The 21,047-nt window shown below is 35.9% G+C and overlaps 1 pseudogene; it reads right to left on the reverse strand.

Moving 5' to 3' along the window:
- Nucleotides 1–10,613: 10,613 nt before the first annotated feature.
- LOC122474397 lies at nucleotides 10,614–20,499 on the reverse strand (annotated as a pseudogene).
- Nucleotides 20,500–21,047: the final 548 nt, after the last annotated feature.

The raw sequence follows: 21,047 nt of genomic DNA on the forward strand, positions 1-21,047 counted from the left end.
GATATGACCGATGTGAAAATGTGGGAATTACAAAGGACTTTACAAATACACACCATTATTGTTATTTTCTACTAAAGTGCAAGTTATGAATTTTTATTATGTATTTGATTTCAAATATATCATAGAAATTTGGTAAACTGGGATTTTACCACTCACCATTTCATTCTTCCACATTTTATCCATTCTATTATGCCTATCATAAATCCTTTGTTTTACCTTCCCTGAGACTGTATTACTACCAGGAGTCCAAAAAATAAATGTTCAGAAAATAAGAAAGAGAAACTAGTGAATTATTATGCATTGTGATATGTCAAGCTAAAGTATAACTGCAAAAAAAAAATCACAAATGCCTTGCATTCCTGAATTCACACCCTATTGGGATGTGGTGTTGTTATTCCCAACAACATACAGAATCTTTTTCTCCATCCCTTGAAACTCAAGTTGGCTGTGAATTGTTGTGTTAATGGGATGTGTGCAGGTTGGCATCTGCCTGTATTCATTGATTGAACCCTGAGACAGCTTGTGTTCATTGATTGAACCCTGAGACAGTAAAGAAGCCTAGACCATCTTATTGGAGAATGAAAGATCATGTAGAGTAGAGATAAACCATCCTAGATGAACCTACCAACCAGCTGACAACTTCCAAAAATGTAAGTGAGGTTCTCTTAAAACATCCTGTGCTCTCAAAGCTGGCCCAAATCAGAAAACCTGTCCAGTCAACCTAAGAATTATTAGCAGTTATAAATACCTGTTGTTTAATGTTTTGAGATGATTTGTTGTACAGTTTGTTACTAAAACACAGGATAGTACATACCTCTTAAAGGGATGAGTTGACACTTTGAGAGTATTACTTTGTTCAGTTCCTAACATCTTAAACTAAAAATAGGAAGGAAGAGTTTGAGAGTAGTGAGATGAAATGACGCTTCCTATAATCTTAACTGGTACTTGGTGAATCGGAACTTTAAAGAGTCTCTGTGCCCTTGGAATTTACAAGAAGCATCTTTAGAGGATTCATAAAAAGTATATTAGACCAATGAGGAAGAATGAATTTCAGGACTGTTGAAATGATCTGTAGACTACATGTTTTGTTCTGTGTTTGTCTCCCTGAATAAGAGAATGACTTTTTATATGTAATATATGCAAATTGATCTTTCTATAGAAGTAGAAAGAGCTCGTGGGATGCATATTTATGGTCTAGTTCAGTTTCAAAGTTGACAAATATTAATTCAAGAGAAAAAATGGTAATTTTTGGAGGGACTAGTCAAAATGAATAACAAGAGTTTGTTGAAAAAATAGTGTGGGATTGTTGAAAGAATAGATAAATAGATCATTGGAACTAAATAGAGAGACCAGAAATAGGCCCACATAAATACAGTCAACTGATCTTTGACAAGGGAACAAAGACAATACAATGGAGAATATATACAATTCTGTTTGTCAGGAATTTTTTTTCCGGTGTTAGAAACCCAACTTTCCTAACCACAAAAGGGAATTTATTGCTTATACAACTGAAAAGTCTATGGTTGTAGCTGGATTTAGGAATGGCAGGATAAGGGACTCCAAATATTCAGCATTTCTCTCATTTCTCAACTAGGCATTATTCTCTTTTACCTACATCCTTCAAAAATTCATAAAACATAATACTTACAGCTAGAAATCTAATATATGTGAGTTTCCAACTAAAATTGGAAATTGAGTTTTGATATCCTGGTCTATGTTATAGGCACTCTCCAGGACTAGGTTCAGCAGCTATACTGAATAACATGGACTAAAAGTAGGGGAAGGGATATTGTCCAATGGACAATCAAAGATAGCAGGATGGATATTATATATTCAAACACAAATATTGACTACAGGCATTCTGAAACAGGTTGAAATATATTTAGAGGTAAAGATAACAATAAACACATAACAAGAATCAGAAATCCAAATCTGTCATAACCACTTTCCCTCAGGGGACCCTGCAGAGAAAACAATGTTAAATGACCTTTCATTACCACTATTGTGCTTAGGTATAAAAAATGATATTAAATCCTGTGAACAGAATTTAACCCCTAGGAGAACTCCTTTTGCCTAAGATAGACCTTTCTTAGCTTAGATGTTTCCCTCAAATTTTTACTCTCAACTCACACTTAAAGATGTGAAAAAATGAGTCTAGACTACAGAGCATGTTAGCCAGCAAGACGTACAAGAGAGAATAAGAACCCAGAGAATGTTTCTGATTGCTTGAGGCAACGAATTCCATATTCTGAAATCAGGGAAGAGGGCACATTCTCCAATTTGTTATATTAGTTATATAGAGAGGGAGAGGGAGATTCTTGTATATACAAGATACATGTCCTTTTATTTTTTTATATTTGGGTACAACCCACAAGAAGTCCCAGCCCCTGGAATTATAGCTCAATGGTACAGGCTAAGATTTGGTCAATACCAAGGACACTCTTATTTTTCAGTGACCTTAAGTGTGAAGTATAGTTCAGAATCTAAATTCTTCCCCTAAAAACAAAAACAGCACTTTTGGACTTTTTTTTCAGATAATATTCTAAAACTTAATGATTTTGCAGTTTTAAGGATTTCACTTAAAAACTTGTGAATGTAAAGCCTTCATTCCTTTCAATAGAACAGTTGTATTCAAAACTATTCAGTACAGTAGCTCCCAGGCACTCATGTCTATTTAAATTTAAATTTAGGGGCATCTGGGTGGTTCAGTCAGTTAAGCGTCTGACTTTGGGCTCAGGTTATGATATATCTTGGTCTGTGGGTTCCAGCCCTACTTCGGGCTCTGTGCTGACAGCTCAGAGCCTGGAGCCTGCTTTGGATTCTGGGTCTCCCTTTTTCTCTTACCCTCCCCTGCTCATGCTCTGTCTTTCTCTCAAAAATAAACATTAAATTAAAAAAAAATTATTGGGGGGGGGCCTGCGTGTCTAGGTGGGTTAAGCATTTGACTCTTGATTTTGCCTAAGGTCATGATCTCACAGTTTGTGAGTTCAAGCCCTGTGTTGGGCTCTGCAGTGATAGCACAGAACCTGCTTGGTACTCTATCTCTCCCTCTCTCTCTCTCTGCCCCTTGGCTGCTCACGCTCTCTCTCCCTGCGTAAATAAACAAACATTAAAAAAATAAATTCAAATTTATTAAAACTAACATTTAGAACTCAGTTCCTAAGACATGCTATTCATATTTAAAGTACTCAGAAACCTCATGTGACCAGCGGTGAACATATTTGACATATTTTCATTGTAGAAGTAAATTTTTATCATTCCAAAGTTTCTATTGAACAGCAATGGACTAAATAACATAAAAACTCTCTCACTATATACACCTAGTAATATAGGCTAAATAACAAATATTGAGCTCAGAGAAGATCTACATATGCCATAAACATGAAAACATCTGGAAACCAAAATAGTAAGAATGTTTAATACATAAATTAGCTGTTCTGGGATGGTATAAGTGTGGAGATCTCCAATCTGAGTAAGAAATGGCTTTGCTTTTTAAGTCCTATTGTAGGTGTAGAAGATTGAGGTTTAGTCTCTCACAAGGAGTGCTGGAATGGAAAACTTGAATTACTGCTAGGGCACTGAAAGGAATAAATCTCAATGTGAAATGGATTTAAAAGTTAGAAAAGTTACACTGACTAGAAAACACCATAGAAGTCTGTCTTCCTGACCGGGTTCTAGGTAGGAAAATGACTCTTCTGAGAATTTATAACCGTAGTCCTCGTCACAAATATTTTTGTAGTTTTCAATTTATATGATTTGCATACTCGGTACAGTTCAAATGGAGAAATAAAGATGAGAATTGATGATGAGTTGATGACATTCCATGAAAACTTGGCAGACAGAAAAAATAAAAGTATAAAAACCTCAACCTAGAACACATAGAATTATCACAGATAAGAGGTGAACACCCATTCTGAAACTACAAAAAAAATAGAGCAACAATCAACTATTAGTGAGTAAGCAGATACAATATACAGGCATAGCATATGAAGTTTTGATATTCCATATATCCATGGAATAGAGTCCAGAAATAAACTCTTATATTTGTGGTGAATTGATAATTTATAAGGGTATCAAGACAATTCGATTGTGGGGAATACAATTGTTTAAACAAATGTATACACACATACAAAAGAATGAATGTGGACCCCATCTCACATATAAAAAGTTAACACAAATATATCAATAATTTAAACGTAAGAGCTGAACCAATAAAAGAAGAAAACATACGATAAATCTTCATATAGTGATTAATTCTTAGATATGACCCCAAAGCATCACTGACAAAAGAAAACAATAAGTAAATTAGACTTGATCAAAGTTCAAAGCATTTGTGCACCAAAGAGCAACATATAGAAGGATACAAAACAAAACAAAACAAACACAAAAGATGAGATATTTATAAATTATATATCCAATAAGGGACTAGTATCCAGATATAATTAGTTCAACAATGAAAAGACGAATTAAAATTGGGGCAAAGGATTTGAATAAGTATTTCTATGAAGATATATAAATAACCAATTAGCACATGAAAGATGATCAACATCCTTAGTCTTAAGAGAACGCAGTCAAAACTACAATGAGATGCAGCTTTGCATCTACTGGAATGCACGTTAATAAATAAGACAATAACAAGTGTAGACAATGATGTGGAGGCATTTAACCTTCATTCACTCCCGATGGGTATGAAAAATAGTGCAACTACTTTGGCACACAGTTTGGTAGTTTCTCAAAATGTTAAATAGATACACAGTTACCATGTGAGCCAGCAATTCCATTCCTAGATATATATCCAAAGGAAATGAAAACACTGTCCAGTCAAAAATTTGCAAATCCATATTCGTAATAGCATTGTTCATACTAGTCAAAAAGTAGAAGCAACTCAAATGTCCATCAATACAAGTGGATAAACAAAATGTGGTCTATCTACACTAGTATATTATTGGTCAGTAAAAGTTAATAAAATAGTGACACATACTACAACATGGACAGACCTTTAAAGCATGATAAGTGAAAGATGCCAGTCACAAAAGATCACGTATTTTGTGATTCTGATTATATAAAATGTCTACAATAGGAAAATCTATGGGGACAGAAAGTAGATTAAGGGTTGCTAGGGGCTGAGAGTTGGATGAAATGGGAAGATACTGCTAATGAGTATTGGGTTTCTTTTTGGAGTGATAAGATATTCTAAACTCAGTGGTGATGGCTGCACAACTATGAATATATTGAAAAACACTGAACTGTATGCTTTAAAAGCTATGAGATTTTAAGGTATATGAATTATATCTTAAGCTGTTATAAAATACATAATGGAATAAAATGGTACTATGATAAAAGGAAAATCCAGTTAAAAAATAAGAACAAAAGAAAACCTATTAAAAAAAGAGTGATTAAAATAATAACTCAATAAGTATGCTAAGCCACACATTATCCCTGAAGCAAGAACCATTGTTTCAGAAAATCAACTTGAGGAAAATTCCCCAGAATACAGCGAAATATAAATATAAAAATGTGTCCATGTGTGTACATATTTATAGGTCTATAAATATATATAAAGCATACAAATATATGGAAAAGTGTTTAAGAAATTTAAGAAATTGAGAATTTTCTAAGACAAACGAGAAGTTCCAACATAATGTTGAATAGGATTTTCAATGGAGAATATTTTGATTTGGGGAGAGGCAATATATGAAATTTGTGGCAGAGAATTTTTCTTAATAGAAATATATGAGTATTCACACTGAAGAAGCAAAATGAGATGTGAATTGGGTTGGTAACAATATACATCTAGACACACATAGTGTAAGTGAACAGAGAAGGTCTGTGGAAAATAAACAGAATGAAATGAGTCATTACCCACAAGAATAAATGACTTCTCAAGGGCAACAATGGAGGCTAGAAGAATTCAGAAAAATAGCCTCAAAATGATGGTGAAAAATAACTGTCAACTTACATATTTATATTCAGCAAAATTACCTTTCACAGACCCGCATTTAAAAAGAACTAGAAAATGCTAGAAGAAAACAGACTAATACACAAAGCAACTGGTAGACATGTGAATAATACAAAAAAGATACGATTATATTAAGTAATAACTATAACAAAGACTAATTTGAGGACTATAACAATAAGTGAACAAAAAATTACATTTGAGATATGAGGGTGCCATTGAAATTCAAGGTGTAATCTTGTATAATAAGGATGGGGAAAGAGAAAAAGATTTGGTGTCAGAAACATACACATTAGTATCCTTGATCTGTCACAAATTAACTTATTTTTGTTTTCATGCCTACTATAGATTCTAAAACTGGTAGGAAGTCAATAGGTTTTAATAAGTATGGACTTGAATTTACCTAACATTTGCATTTCAATAACATTTCAATCTGTTAAAGAAGAAATACAAAACCAAAAGAAAACAGCAAGAACAACAATAAAGAAACATAGTTATGACTTTCCTTACCAGGGTCTCTCGGGCTGAGCCAGTTCCCACAAGGATTGTTCTGAGTTCCGTTGTTAGGCAGTAGAGTAGGCTAGAAAATCCAAATTGTGCCCAGGAAAGGGAATTAAGGTCATAGCTGAAATGACAGGACTAAGTGTCAAAGCATTGGCAATGTTGATTCAAAAACAAACAAAAAAGCATTAGTAAAAATATAAAATACTCAGCAGATTGGAGCTCCTTAGCATGAGGACTGTAATGTGGATAGGGACCAACAATCCAGGAAAGAGTGTATTGGAATTTCTTTTTCTTCTTTAAATAATTTTTAATGTTTATTTTTGAGGCAGAGAGAGAGAGAGAGAGAGAGAGAGAGACAGCATGAGTGGGGGAGGGGCAGAAAGAGAGGGAGACACAAAATCTGAAGCAGGCTCCAGGCTCCGAGCTGTCAGCACACAGCCTGGGCTCAAACTCACAGACCAGGAGCTCATGACCTGAGCTGGAGTCAGACGCTTAACCGGCTGAGCCACCCAGGTGCCCCTGGAATCTCTTTTTCTTTAGTGTTGGCCATATATTGCAAGAGCTAGACATGGGGTTTGAGGAACACAAAGAGAGCCAGATCTCAGAATCTCAGGGTCCACTTCCAATCATCTTTTCTAAGGGATTGGATCCAGTTGTTGCCCAAATGTAACACCCCTTTCCCACCCTTCCTCCATTAACCCCTGGGACTTCTCACCTTAACACAAGAAAGGTTTCCACTCATAACACGTTGTCAAGTCCAGAACTGAAAAAAAGCTCTCACTGTGCACTGGTGAAAGATTTTCATCTGGTGCAGCTTTGCTCGTTACACTAAACTCCTACCCAGAACTTCTCAGTTCTCTGGAACTCATCTCTGATCTGGTTTTTAAAACTCCCTTCCTCAGAATACATGGAATCTAGCCCCTCATTTAGTGATTTTGGGGACAATTGCCCCAGGGGAGCAAGTACTTCTCCAGGAACCCTTCTTGATTCCTGCTAAATATCTGGGTGTTTAATTCTTCAGCCTAGGGGGGCAAGTTTGAGAACTGAGGAGAATTTATTATGGGTGCGTGGGATCAGCACAGACTGGCTATTGGAAAATAGTACACAAGTAGCAGAGGAACTTTTTTCATTGGTGCAGGTATTATGTGTCTCGGCTGAAGAACAGGTGATTGCTGAAGGATAGGAGGACTTTTAATCCGAGTGCTAGTCTGCTAATACTTGATTAAGTGTGGGCTATTAAACAGACATACTTTGATTGCAAGTTCTATTCATTTTTCTGGTGGTTCAGTGTCTAATTATGAAAAATAATGGACAGGCTTACAACTCCAGCCAGTATGAGAAAGTTTTTAAAAATATACTCAGAAAATATTATTAGAGGTTAGAAGCTAGTGTGAGTTTAAGAGAGAGTTTCCTAGAGGAGGTGACATCCAAGAGCAGGAATCAAGCTGAGAATTGATTATAATTGTGCAGTATAAGAAAGAAAGGAAGGAAATTTCAGGCATGTGTAAAAAAGTAAACATACAAGGAAAGGGAAGCATAAAGGGACAAGATAGATGAGATAGCATTGAAAGTAGTTAAAAAGGCAGGCATGTAAGGTGAAAAGATTTGATTACCTGCAGCCAGGTAAAGAGAAGAGAGAGAAAAAAATTAAAGTTTGTTGTTGGTTTTGTTTTATTTTATGTATTTACTTTTGCCAAGTTACTTGTACTGCTGGCTTTAAAATTAGAATCTAACCACTTCTTTTATTAAATTGACAGAAGCAGTTGTTTGGGATCTGTATTAACACAATCCAAATCTTTGGACAGTTAAGATTCTGGTGCCGTTGAACTTGGGCTAATTAAAACCAATAGCTGCCAGCAGGTTCATTAATCCTGATCTGTTTATAGATCCATGGTAAGGAATGATCATTTATTATCTTAAGATGCTGTGCCTTCTGATAATTATTGTGTAAAAATATGGACAGAGAGTGCCCATTGGCAAGAAATGTTAATCTTTTCAATTCATACTTGGAGTACTTGTAGAACCCAAGCATATTATCCCTCATTGAGAGGCAGGAGTGACCAGTTGGTTTAAACCAAGGAGACCTCTGTATAAATTAATAGATGTTTTAGTTGAAAGTAGTTGTCAACATGACCTTAATTAGTATATTTGCTAATAGTTGTTCCATTGAGGTAATATGCCAAGATCTAACCTAGGTATGAAGAAATAAATGGAGGCTTTAAAGTTAGGCTTAAATTGAAATCCCAGGTTGGACCTCGTGATATTCAGTCTTGTGTAAGTCATTGGGTTGCTCAAAAGTGAGAATCATATTCCCACATGAGGTGCAGGTAACCAGTATTTGGCATCTAGCATGTGCTCAATGAAAATATGCCTTTATAGCAAGTGCATTCTCTTTGAGAAATGTGTATGTGTGTGTGTGTTTGTGTGTTCATCGCCTGTGCACACATGTGTGCTTGAATTTATGAACACAGTGATAGAAGTATTATTGACTTACTGACTAAATCTCATTTGTGTTGATTATGAGGTAATTCTGGCCATGCTATCTAACTACGACCAGAAAAAAAAGGACTTTAAATCAATTCTTATATTGAAGTCATCATGTTGGGTATATATCACACAGCTTCTAAAAGAATTATACCTAATAGGCCCATTCTATGAGATTCCTCATTTAGTTATCTTGCCATAAGTTTTGTCACTCATTTATTAAAACAGGCATCCTGGGAGTTCCATTGCTCTACTTTATTGAGACTTTTCTGTAGATTAGGTGGACTTTTGTTATCTAACAAAAAGTCACAGGCCAAAAGTAGTGCAGCCATACAATCTGGCTCAGAACTTTGAGGCCTCTATTGCTATCATTACTGATTTTTTTTTTTTTTTTACTTTTTCCTTAAAATCTACGGGACGTATTCAGTCATAGACCCTAATGTGTTCCAACTCTTCATTGGCAAATATTATCTCACTTATAGTTTCTCTCAGCACCTTCTTGAGCATCATTATCTTCAACTTAGTTATAGTCTTATTGCTTGCTTAGGTCAAAGAAATGGGTGAGATGTATTATGTCAAGGGAACAGCACTTAAGAGTCAATATATGTATTGCCATGCTCCCTTCTTCCTGCCATGGTGATCATCCAGATGGCAGTGTATACCACACCAGGCATATCTGATGCGTAGCATGGGTAAGATGAATGAATGAATGTTATTTTCAGTGATTGTAATGTACAGATTCTTTGTTAGTGCATTATAATCTGACCTATCCTGACTGAAACATGAATGATTGGCTGAAGGTTGTGCCAGCCATCAGTTTCATGATGACATAGCTTGGTTATATCAGAACATTAGAAAACTATGCACAGATACCTATCCTTTTAATACGAGGAAAGATGTGCTTCTATTGCAGTGTATTCTGGTATGACGCCATTGACCTATAAGCATATTTATACGTTCGTAAGCAAAGACTCCATGAGGCTCACCATGCTAGTAGTGTGTTCCAAAAACAAAAAGGTCTTCCCCAGCACAGCGCTTTTCTCAAAGGCAATGAAATTTGTTTTATGACATTCCCAGTCAGAATGCAAATCTAATGGCCGAATAATTTTTGTTTTCTCCCTTTTTATATTTTAATGTTTAATTTTTTTGTTTACTAGGCAAATAACCTTATTAACATTGTCCCAAACTTTACTCCCAGGCTTCTTCAGCTTAATTAGTTGTAAAAGATGAATTGTGTGTAAGCAAAAACTGAGAAGAGCTGCAGTGTCCAAGGGGCTTGGGCTTAAAATATTAAAATACTGAATATTAAGGGGCACCTGGGTGGCTCAGTCAGTTAAACACCAACTTCAGCTCACGTCATGATCTTACGGTCTGTGGGTTTGAGCCCTGCATTAGGCTCTGCGCTGACAGCTCGGAGCCCGGAGCTTGCTTCGGATTCTGTCTGTCTCTTTGCCCCTCCCCTGCTTGCACTCTGTCTTTCTCTCTCTCAAATATAAAAAAAAAAAAAAAAACGTTAAAAAATTAGAATATTAAATATTAAAATATTGGGATATTAGAGATCTCGATGTTTCCACATCCATGAAGAAAAATTTTAAAAAGCAGCCATAATGTAAAATAGTGGCTCCCAGTAACTTCTTCAAGTTCTCTCTTCGTTAGAAGTGGACTCAGTTCAGTTTGCTTCATTCTTGGAAGCTTCATCAAAATTCTCCACAGGATCTGGAACTTCCTCCCCCTCCTCTTCTCTGGTAGTAAGTGCTGCTTGTCCATCCACAGATCGATTGGGTGGGGCTTCAGCCAGTCTTCTTATTAAACTAGGCAGACTGTCTTCACCAAGTTGATTGAAGATCCTGGGTAGCATTTCTGTCCTGTGATGGTGAAAGTGTTCACTGCCCCAGATGCCTGAACTTCAGGCTTGTGAAGGTGGATCACTCTTCCCTGGTTTTGAACATATGCACTTCTTTAGTACCCGAGATACTGTTTACCCCTAACATCTTTAAAGTGGACTGAAGTTTTTTATCATTTTCTGTCGCCTGTTATATGAACCACCTTCCTTCCCCGAGCAGTTTCCTCTCCCACCAAGGTGCATTGTGCTTGCATTTTGGCGAGTTTTTCCTGGTTCGTGATAGTTTCTTTTATCTTGTTGAAGTGAAATGGGTACACGTGGGGGACTAGGGGTGGCTCTCAGGCGGTTTGGACAGACCAGCTGACGTTAGGTGCGCACCCGCCTATCGTGCACACTTTTTAAATACCTACCACCTAGTAGGTGGCCTAGCACAGAATAGTAAGTATTTAATTAACTCAACTGTGTCATTTTCACTGTAAGGATTTGTTCATTGTTTGACAGTGCCCTATGATAACCTATAGGAGGAATTTTTTTGGACTAAGTACCATGAATATTCCTAATTCCTCTAAATATCTGATGTCATTTTTGACCCCTTTTGATTGACCTAATATGTTTTTTCTTTTCTTCTTGGCCAACAGACATGCAATCCATTTGAGATTCTCTTCTAACAATCAATGTACACATTATGTGGCTTAACCATAAAACAAATTATATGTTTTTATTGGGACATTTTTCTCTTTGCTTAATTTTTCTTTTTCAATTTTGTTTTATTATTTATATATATTTTAAATATATACCACATATATATACATTTATATATACAAAACCATATTTTTATATGTTTCTTAACATATATTATCTTTTTTTATATAATGACCATTATTATACTGTACTTGGAAGCTTTTTTCAAATATCTTAAAATGTACAAAATCCTAGGCACTTTAATTGTGTAACTGTTAGCGTTGTTAGACCATATCATCTAGCTATAAGGCTTTAAGTAGCAAGGGCAATTTAGTCTCAGTGAAATTGCTCACCGCTTCAAGGCACCTAATTAGAAATTAAAATACCTAGGTTTTATTTTTTTTAATTCCTCTCCAGCTCTATCTCAGCATATTTTAATCTGAACTATATTTCTCTGTTAAATATGATTACTGAGCAATGACAGAACTCATGGTCATTCATTGCTCATTCATTACCAGTTTTCATTTATAGTTGAAATGAATACTTTCCTCAATTATATTTTTTAATCAATCCCAATCCTTTCTTTTTTACATAAGAGATATTAAGCCTTGAGAAAATTTCTGCAGAGTAATAAAACCTGTTAGATTAGATTAATATACATGGGCTGCTCAACTATTATTAATTTAGACAGACTTTCATTTTTCCTTTTTTGATTACACAGGACATTGATTTATGGTACATGAAATAACCAAATTGCACTTTTGAAATTTAAAATTCTAGAGTTCTCCTTACATTATTGGCCTTGAACTCAGCTATTTTGTCCTTTAAAATATAAAATAGATACCCTTTTTAATTGAAAGGTATATATTGCCTAGTGTAGCAAGTATATTACCTAAATGTTTGCCTGAGATTAATGGGTCATTTTAATGTCATTAATGTGTGCCATTGAGTCACCACAGAACTTAGCATATCGTAAAACCTTTTATATTTTCTTCGTTAGCCTCATTGTAGTATACTTACAATGCCTAGAATACCAATAGTGTTGGCTTTAACTTTTTAACTTGTTTTGTTGCTTATGTCTTTTGAGTTTTCGTTCCAAGTCCAGAAAGAAAAGATGTTGATAAGGCTACTGCTTCCTCCCAGTCTGTTGCATGCTGAGAATATTTTAGAAATAGTTGGTTATGTATCTTTAGGAACCTAAGGTACTCAAAACTGTTGCCCAGGCTCCATTTGACTGACCCTGGGCCCCTCAGTGGCCAAAAAAGAATTTTAGTTGCTGGAAAGTCCTCTGTATGCCTAAATGTGAGTGTGTATATATACATATACATCTCCTCTAAAATATGTTGGACTGATATTCCATCAGAGGTCACATATATTGGCTCCTATAACCTTGCCAGGTTGATGTCCTTAGCTGACATATGCCAAATACTTGTCAGTGACATCCCCAAAATTCATGCAGTCAATACTATTGAGTACCTTTTCTGTACAGCCATTTTCTAGGCACTGGTGATAGTAGAAATAACTATAAAGATATAGCCTGTATTCTCATGAAATCTGCATGTCAGTGGTTGGGACAGAGATATAAGGTTTTAATTCATTAATGGCAAAATTAAATAAATAAAATTTGGAAAAGTGCTACAGAGGAGAAATGTAAGTTGCTATAATAACTAACAAGTGAGGAAGCCTAACCTAATCCTGGAAGGCAGGAGAGACTTCTTGAGTCAGACATAATGCATAGATAGGATGAGGAGGAAAGGTCCTGATCAGAAAAGTCTGGTAAGTTCTAAGAACTGTGGCGGAGCCACTATAGGTAAATCTCCATTAGAAGGCACAAAGGTGAAAAGCACCAGAAGTTACTCTTGAGTTAGGCCAAGCCCAGACCCTATTAGACTTTAGAGACCATGTTTTATAAGTTGATTTTATCTTTTTTAATTTTATTTATTTATTCTGAGCGAGGGTGAGCATGAGCATGGGTGGGAAAGGAGCAGAGAGAGGGCGTGGGGTGAGGGGGGTTGGGGGGTGGGGTGGGCAAGAATCCCAAGCAGGCTCCAGACTGCTAGTGCATAGCCTGGCATGAGGCTGGAACTCAGGAACCATGAGATCACAACCTGAGCCAAAATCAACTGAGCCTAATTAACCAACTGAGCCACCCAGGCTCCCCTTGAATTCTTCTTAATGCTAAAGAAATCCAGCACCCGTGGAGACATTAGGACCCGTTAAACATGATGAATAGTAGGTCAAGCATAAAGGGATAATGGTTCCTAATCTCTCAGCTTTGATGTAGAGATTGCAAATATTCTGAGACTTCTTGATGAATGGTAGATTATTTGCGTCAAAATCAAACGAGGTCAGACTAAAAGTACAAACAGGTCTCTTTCAGAGACTTTTTAACCCACCATTAGAGTTGACCCTTATCAGCATAAACATGAGTTTGAGTCTGATGTATAAAAGTCCAGTTTTGGAGCAATATATACAAACTGGGGGGAAATGCTTTGGAAATATCCGTGTGCAGTGTCCTACATTGCAAATTTCTCCATTTCCTTGTCACGTCAATAAAGCAGTCCAGCTTGTAAAACAACCCTTGGCTTTTCAGTGTATCTTGCTGTTGCTGATGTGGAAGAGTATAATGGTCACAAGTATAAAAGGCTCTTTTACATTAAATTACACAGAATAAATTTCCCTGCTCAGAAGATGATAGCAGCTGATTTCTTCAATTTACTCACAGAAGATTCTAACACTAAATCTGCAGCTACCACAGAGTGATCTAACTTTGAAGATTACAGTGATGATAATGGGGCTTCTAGTGAACTAAATTAATGTTTATGGCCTTTTCTTTTCTGCTTTCATTGTTGTTGCTGCGGCTACTCCTGCTGATGCTTGGTTTTGGTGTGTGTGGCTTTCTCAGTAGTGTTGGCTTTAAGAACAGAGATAGAATTCTCGTGCAAATCAATCAGATTCCACAAAGGCTTACATTTCTGTAGGATTGACAGTGATGTTTAATAGACTATTCCTTTTCCTCCGCAAGTTTTAGTTTTGCTACCAAGTTTTAACTTCTTTTTAAAACTTCCTTGAATACGAAATGATACTAGTCATGGGTGCTTAGATTCTCTTTAAGAACACTGTATTTCCTTAATTGATACATGTATTTTATATAATGTTTGTATGATTCCCACTGTTTATTATATTTCTGTTGAGTTAAATCCTCTATTTTTAGGTTTACTCTCTTTTATTATTTTTTTTATTAAATTTTGTTTTAAGTCTATTTGAGAGAGAGAGAGAGAGCACACAAATGGGGGAGGAACACAGAGAGAGATTGAGAGAGAGAGAGAGAGAGAGAGAGAATATCTCAAACAGGCTCCACAATGTCAGTGCAGAGCTCAACATGGGGCTCAATCCCACAAACCATGAGTTTGAGAACTGAACAGAAATCAAGAGTCAGATGCTTAACCAACTGAGCCACCCAGGCACCCCTCTTTTACTATTTCTTAAAAAGCAAACTCATTATGATTTCTGCAAAACTTCAAGTATATCAGATTCTCATATCTATCATATTTTATGTTATTTTTAGAGATACTACTCGGAATTGTTTTGTTTTCTTTTTCAAAATTTGAATTCTCAGTAAGAAGCTCTTTTTAATGGCTCTTTAGTTTTCCACCAAATGTGTATAACTTATTTAAACTATTACCAGTTGATTGAAAATTTTCACTTCCAGTATTCACCTACCTTCCTTCAGTAGCGCGATAAGAAGAATTATAGAGCGACTGGCCTTAGAATGTCAAGTCACCATGCATTACAGCAAATAGGAGAATGGGCTTCCTCCTGTTCAGCAGGAATGAATGAATGAAACTCAGTTTCCTATAGATCATGTTGTGCTTTTCCCTGAGAAGCTTGAATCTGAATTTTCATAAGGACCTGGAAAGCTAACTTACTGAGAAGAATCCTTAGAAAATTCTCCTTGCAGCTAAAATTGACATGTACATTGTTGGATGTCAGAGGCCTCCCTGTTTATCCTTGCCAAAGAATGCTTCTTTATTTATACCATAAATAGGTAAAGTGGCAGGGGGCCTTGTCCCTCATTGGGAATACTATCTCACTGTCCACAGCAAGTCTCTTCCTGGGATGGTGATAATACAGTGAATAATGGCTCTTCCTGTATTTGGTGTTCAGGTTTCCTTTATAAAGCCCTTCCCTTAATTTGCAGGGCATGACATTTTCGTATTCACTTTCCTACAACCTTGGTACATGAATTTTTACAAGCATTTCTGATTGTTTCTCTGAACGACCACAACAACAAAAGAGATGACTAACAAATATTTACAGCATTTTATTATAATTGAAATGCCAGGAAATTTGCTAAGCATTCATGCATGTTCTTTTATTTAATTAATTATTATCTCTTTTTTTTCTTTTCAGAATTATTTTTGATTTTTTAAAATTTTAATTCCAGTGTAGTGAAAATACAGTGTTACATTAGATTTCAGGTATATAATATAGTGATTCAATAGTTCCTTATATTACTCACTGCTCATCAAGATTAAGTGTTCTCTTAATCCTTTTCACCTATTTCACCCATCCCCCACCCATTAATTAATTAATTTGATGGAAGCTTAATAAGCCCATGTTACAGTTGAGAAGACTGAGAATTTAAGAACATAAGTATCTTGCCTGGGGTCACATAGGTAATTAATATAGAGCTCATTTCTGAGTTCAGCTCAGAAAGGAAGAAAACACACTTCTTTTCTGAAACTGGAGGAAAGGGAGTGCTAGAGATCATTCTGATGGAGTCAGAAGCAGGTGTTCTGGGGTTAAGGAAGTAAGGCAGAGGGAAAATGGGAAGCTCTGTGCAAAGATGAGAGCTTTAAGATGTTTAACTTGAAAAGTCTGTTTTGTCCATTTCAGGTCCACTTCAGGTCAAGTTTGTCACATTCAAATAGACTTGAAAAGTCAATTTCAAGTCCATTTTGGACTTGAAAGCCCATAGTTGAAGAAGAGATAAAGTGAGGCTTATTTTCATATAACAGGAACTAGGGCTTTGTAGGAGTTGTTCAATTTGTCTTAATTTCAGAGTGAAGGCTTAAGATGAAAAGCAAAGCTATCCCCACTTACCAATTTTCTCTTAGACTTAAGGGAATTGGTAAAATATTACTATGGAGAATTATGAACCGTAATCCAAGCTAAGGCGGTTGCCATACAATGCAAAATGGGAGGCCTTCGGGCCTGTTGGTGCAAAAATAGTGAATTGGCAACAAGGAGGTAAGTGAATATTCAGATGATGTCTGGGCTCTAAGATAAACAGAGGATGAAAGAATTTAAAGATTGCCTAAAAGACAGAAACTGTGAATGAGAGCCAAGATTCGGTTATGTCAAGGGCAGGCGAAAATTCCTGAGTAAAGGCTGAAGGTGTCCCTGTTCTTAACAACCAGATGGGAAGAGTCAGCATTCTGATTAGAAGTAGAAGACAGACTCAGGGGATGGAATGCAACGTTCGCTGAAAGATATTGAGAAGACAGAAAATATCTTGATGCTTAATTTTTAAATATATATTTTTCTATTTTGAATGTTTTTATTTTTTGAGAGAGAGCCCAGGTGCATAAGCTGAGGAGGAGCAGAGACAAAGGATTCATTGTGGGCTCTGCACTGACAACAGGGAGCCCTATGTGGGGCTCAAACTCCAGAACCGCCAGACTCTATACGAGCTGAAGTTTGCCACTCAACGGACAGAGCCACCCAGGCGCCCTGAGGCTTAATTTAGAAAGGACAATTGTGAGCATAATTCACAGTCTTTATATCTGCAAGTTCCTACCTAACTTTCCAATATTTCATTAATGCAGATTTCTGAAGTTACTATTAAACTCAGTTCTCTAATACATAAAATCTTCTAAGTAAACTTTAAAAACCGTGATAGGCAACTTCTTTTTTGACTTTGGAGTAAAATACAACCTTCTTGGCTGTGCTATTTTAACAAGGAACTAGAGGCTATAATCAACCAAATCAATCTTGGCAGTTTACATTTAAAATTTTGTTATTTATTGAAAGAAAATGTGTCTATCTCCATGCTAACATCACATAGACTATATATTTTTCACACCTAGAAAAGTATTTTTCTTCTACGTCTCAAGAAGTCACAATAGGAATTGAGATCAACTGTATGTTGAGTGCATTAATTTTGCCTACTTTTGGTTTGATACTTGAGTTGACTATAAACGATAAAGAATTGATATGTCTGGGCAACAGAAAGTTATCTGAAATGATATTTTTGGAGGACCATATGTATCTTTCTTGAATGGGTTTATTGCATTCTGTGATAGCATTCTTCCTTGAGGTTCATTTTAAACAAAAGGGGAGAACCTATAGTAACATCCAATAAAACAAACAAAAAGCAATATTGTAAAAAAAAAAAAAAAATTCCAGTTCAAAAGGTAGCAGTGATTGTGCCCCGACCGTTAACAGACTAATACAAGGAGTGATGACCTTGTGGAGTTTGTTGGTGATGAGGTCATAAAATGTGACAAAAAGAGATTGCAGTTTTTATTGTTCCATTGATTTCACCTTTTCCCTTTCGATATGAAGTTGGCTAAAAGACTTTATTTTGTTACTCACTGAGTCTGGGGAGTGTGCAGAGAGAATGATGTTAGTTTCTAATAGGTGCTAACTATGTTGAGAGGAGGTCAAGCAAGTTTACATCAAGAAAGAACTAAGCTGAAACTTGCATCTTTCCATAAATCCAGGGTGTATGATGAAAATTACAATAGTCTCATTAGATAATATGCACACATCAAGAGCAGATGGGCTTTCAGAAAACAAAGAACTTATTTTCAGGAAATCTTTCTGATTATATAAAGAGACTATATAAAGAAAGGCAAATATAGAACATTATTAGTGTCATAGAAGTGATATTTTGTGATTTTTTTTTACATATTCCCATTTTGTTACATCTGTTCAGGTTTTCTGATCTTAATCTGTGCTCAGCTCGTGACACAGATTTAGTATAATACATACTAAGACAGAAAGGTAAGTAGGGACAGTTTCTGCCTTAATTTTTTACTTCTACAAACTTTCTACCAAATGACCAATATTTTATTTAATACAATATGACATTTGGACTTTAAGAGCCCACTGTTCAGGAGAAAGAAAAAATTCCTATTTTTTTCTTTTTTTTTTTTAACTTTTATTTATTTTCGAGTGACAGAGACAGAGTGCAAGTGGGGGAGGAGCAGAGAGAGAGGGAGACACAGAACCCAAAGCAGGTTACAGGCTCCGAGCTGTCAGCACAGAGCCTGATGTGGGGCTTGAACCCACGAACTGAACTGCGAGATCATGACCTGGGCCGAAGTTGGACACCTAACTGACTGAGCCACTCAGGCACCCCCCCCCCCCCGCCTTTTTCTTATTTTTAACTTACAATGAACCAGTAGGGCTGATTTGAGTAAAATTTTAGAAATGGAATTAAAATGCACTGGCTGTGTAGAAGACTCTTTATACTCTCCTGGGGTAGAACCAGTGAGGAAATATTACAACTGTTTAATCTTGAGAAAGTCATTTAATTTTTCTGACTGTTTACTCATGTGTAAAATGAGAGGAATAGACCGGCTTTCCAGATCAAACACACCGTGTTTCTGTGATATGTGATACACCGGTGAGATAAATTCTTTCTTCAAAAATACCAAAACCAATTTAAATAGATGAGTTAAGTCAACTACAAAGGAACATATAATCCACCAGTGTTCAGCTGCTGCCCAAAAAGTAAAATGGCATGGTCAGTAAAGGTTTGAGGACATTGCCTCAAAAGCAAAGAGGCACAGAGAAAATAAATCACATTATTTGGAAAAGAGAAATGAGACTCATCAGGTTTAGTGTATTCAAGATTACTAGAGTTTTAAGACTGAAGTTCAAACTTCTGGTACCTGATTTATAAAATAAATGCTTTTCTCATTATTCCTTGTGATCTGTCCTTTCTCAGAAGTTCATATTGAGAACTGCTTGAATGATAAGAATGGATGGTTTTGTTAGAAACTTAATAGTAAATTGATTGACCTTCTCAAGGTGTTGTCTAGACATGGTCTATATGGCATTAGTACTAACATGCATGAAAAATTTTCCTTAAAAACTAAAATGAGAGGGGCACCTGGGTGGCTCAGTTGATTAAGTGTCTGATTCTTGATTTTGGCTCAGGTCATGATCACATGATTTGTGAAACTGAGCTCTGCATTGGGCTCTGCACTGACAGCACAGAGTCTCCCTCCCTCTCTCTCTCTCTCTCTCTCTCTGTCCCTCCCCCCCAACTCACTTGCTTTCTCTCTCTTAAATACATAAACATTAAAGTAAAAAAATAAAATTATAGAAATTAAAATACTTCATTTGTGAGTGTTCAGGATATCTAAACCAAACTATTCAATTTATAAGTTTATAAAATAAACTTTATCTGAGAGCTTAAACAATATTTTTAAGGTCACATGGCTAGTTAGAAGAAGTATAAAATGGACTATAACCTGTAACCCATAATTCTAACTTGAAGCTAAAAGCTCTTTACTTGGAAAGCTTTACCATGGAAAAAATAGCTATGAGCTTTTATTATAGGAAGTTTTAATAGCATTAAAAATTTTCATGGCTGTACTCATTAAAATTTGATCTCTTTGTCCATTGTATTGGTTGTCTCCAAAACTCAGTATAGAATCTGATATAATCAAACGTGGGACAATTGCCTTAAAGAAGTAATAAAGACAAGAACAACAACTTGTAATGCAAGGTGCATACTTCATGGCTTCGAAACAAAATTTTAAAATCATAAAAATCTGTTTGAGATCCCTATGATTTGGTTACAAGCTACCTTCCTCACATAGTTTATTACCTTTTTCTCCCTCTGAGCTCTTTACTGAAGCTAAATGTAGGCATCTTCCCTTGCTGTATTCATGCCTTATGTTTTACCAACTATGATCACTAGCCATTTCACTCCTTTGGAGTGCCTTTCTGTTACCATTTCTTGAAGCCTTACCTCTCCTTCAAATATCTTTTCTTGTGCAAGATCAACCATTTCTATGTAGTTTTTACTAGTTATTTCTTCTAGTTATGGTTTCAGTATCCTCTGAGCCCTTAGACAGTCTTCACCATTTATACCACTCTTTTGATTTTTATCGCCCAATGCCATGCTGTTTCTTCCTGAGCTGCAGTTGTTAATGGTCACCCAATATTTCAAGTACTTCTTCATCTAGCTTCAATTGCTCTGAAGTCCCAGTAGTTCTGACTTCCTTTATGGTCAGGTCAGTTAATTTCCTCGAGATAAAATTTTGCCCTAGATAGAAAGGAAATAAACAAGACAATAAATAAATTTAACTTGATACAAAGCGGACATGCCCACAGCAACTGCAAGTCACAGAGCTAACATTTGAATTAAGTCCTTCTTTCCATCTAATCCTGTGTCCTTTTTCATAATGCCTCATTGGAAATCCATGCCACACTACTGCATGATTCTATACTATTGATTACCAATTCTAATTTTGTGGCACCTTGATTGTTTCTAGTTGGTAAGAAATGATTCATGGAAATCTCAAAAAAAAAAAAAACCTCTTGAATTCTTTTCAG

The sequence above is a fragment of the Prionailurus bengalensis genome, chromosome D4 (genome assembly GCF_016509475.1).
Source record: "Prionailurus bengalensis isolate Pbe53 chromosome D4, Fcat_Pben_1.1_paternal_pri, whole genome shotgun sequence".
In the NCBI taxonomy this organism is placed as follows: domain Eukaryota; kingdom Metazoa; phylum Chordata; class Mammalia; order Carnivora; family Felidae; genus Prionailurus; species Prionailurus bengalensis.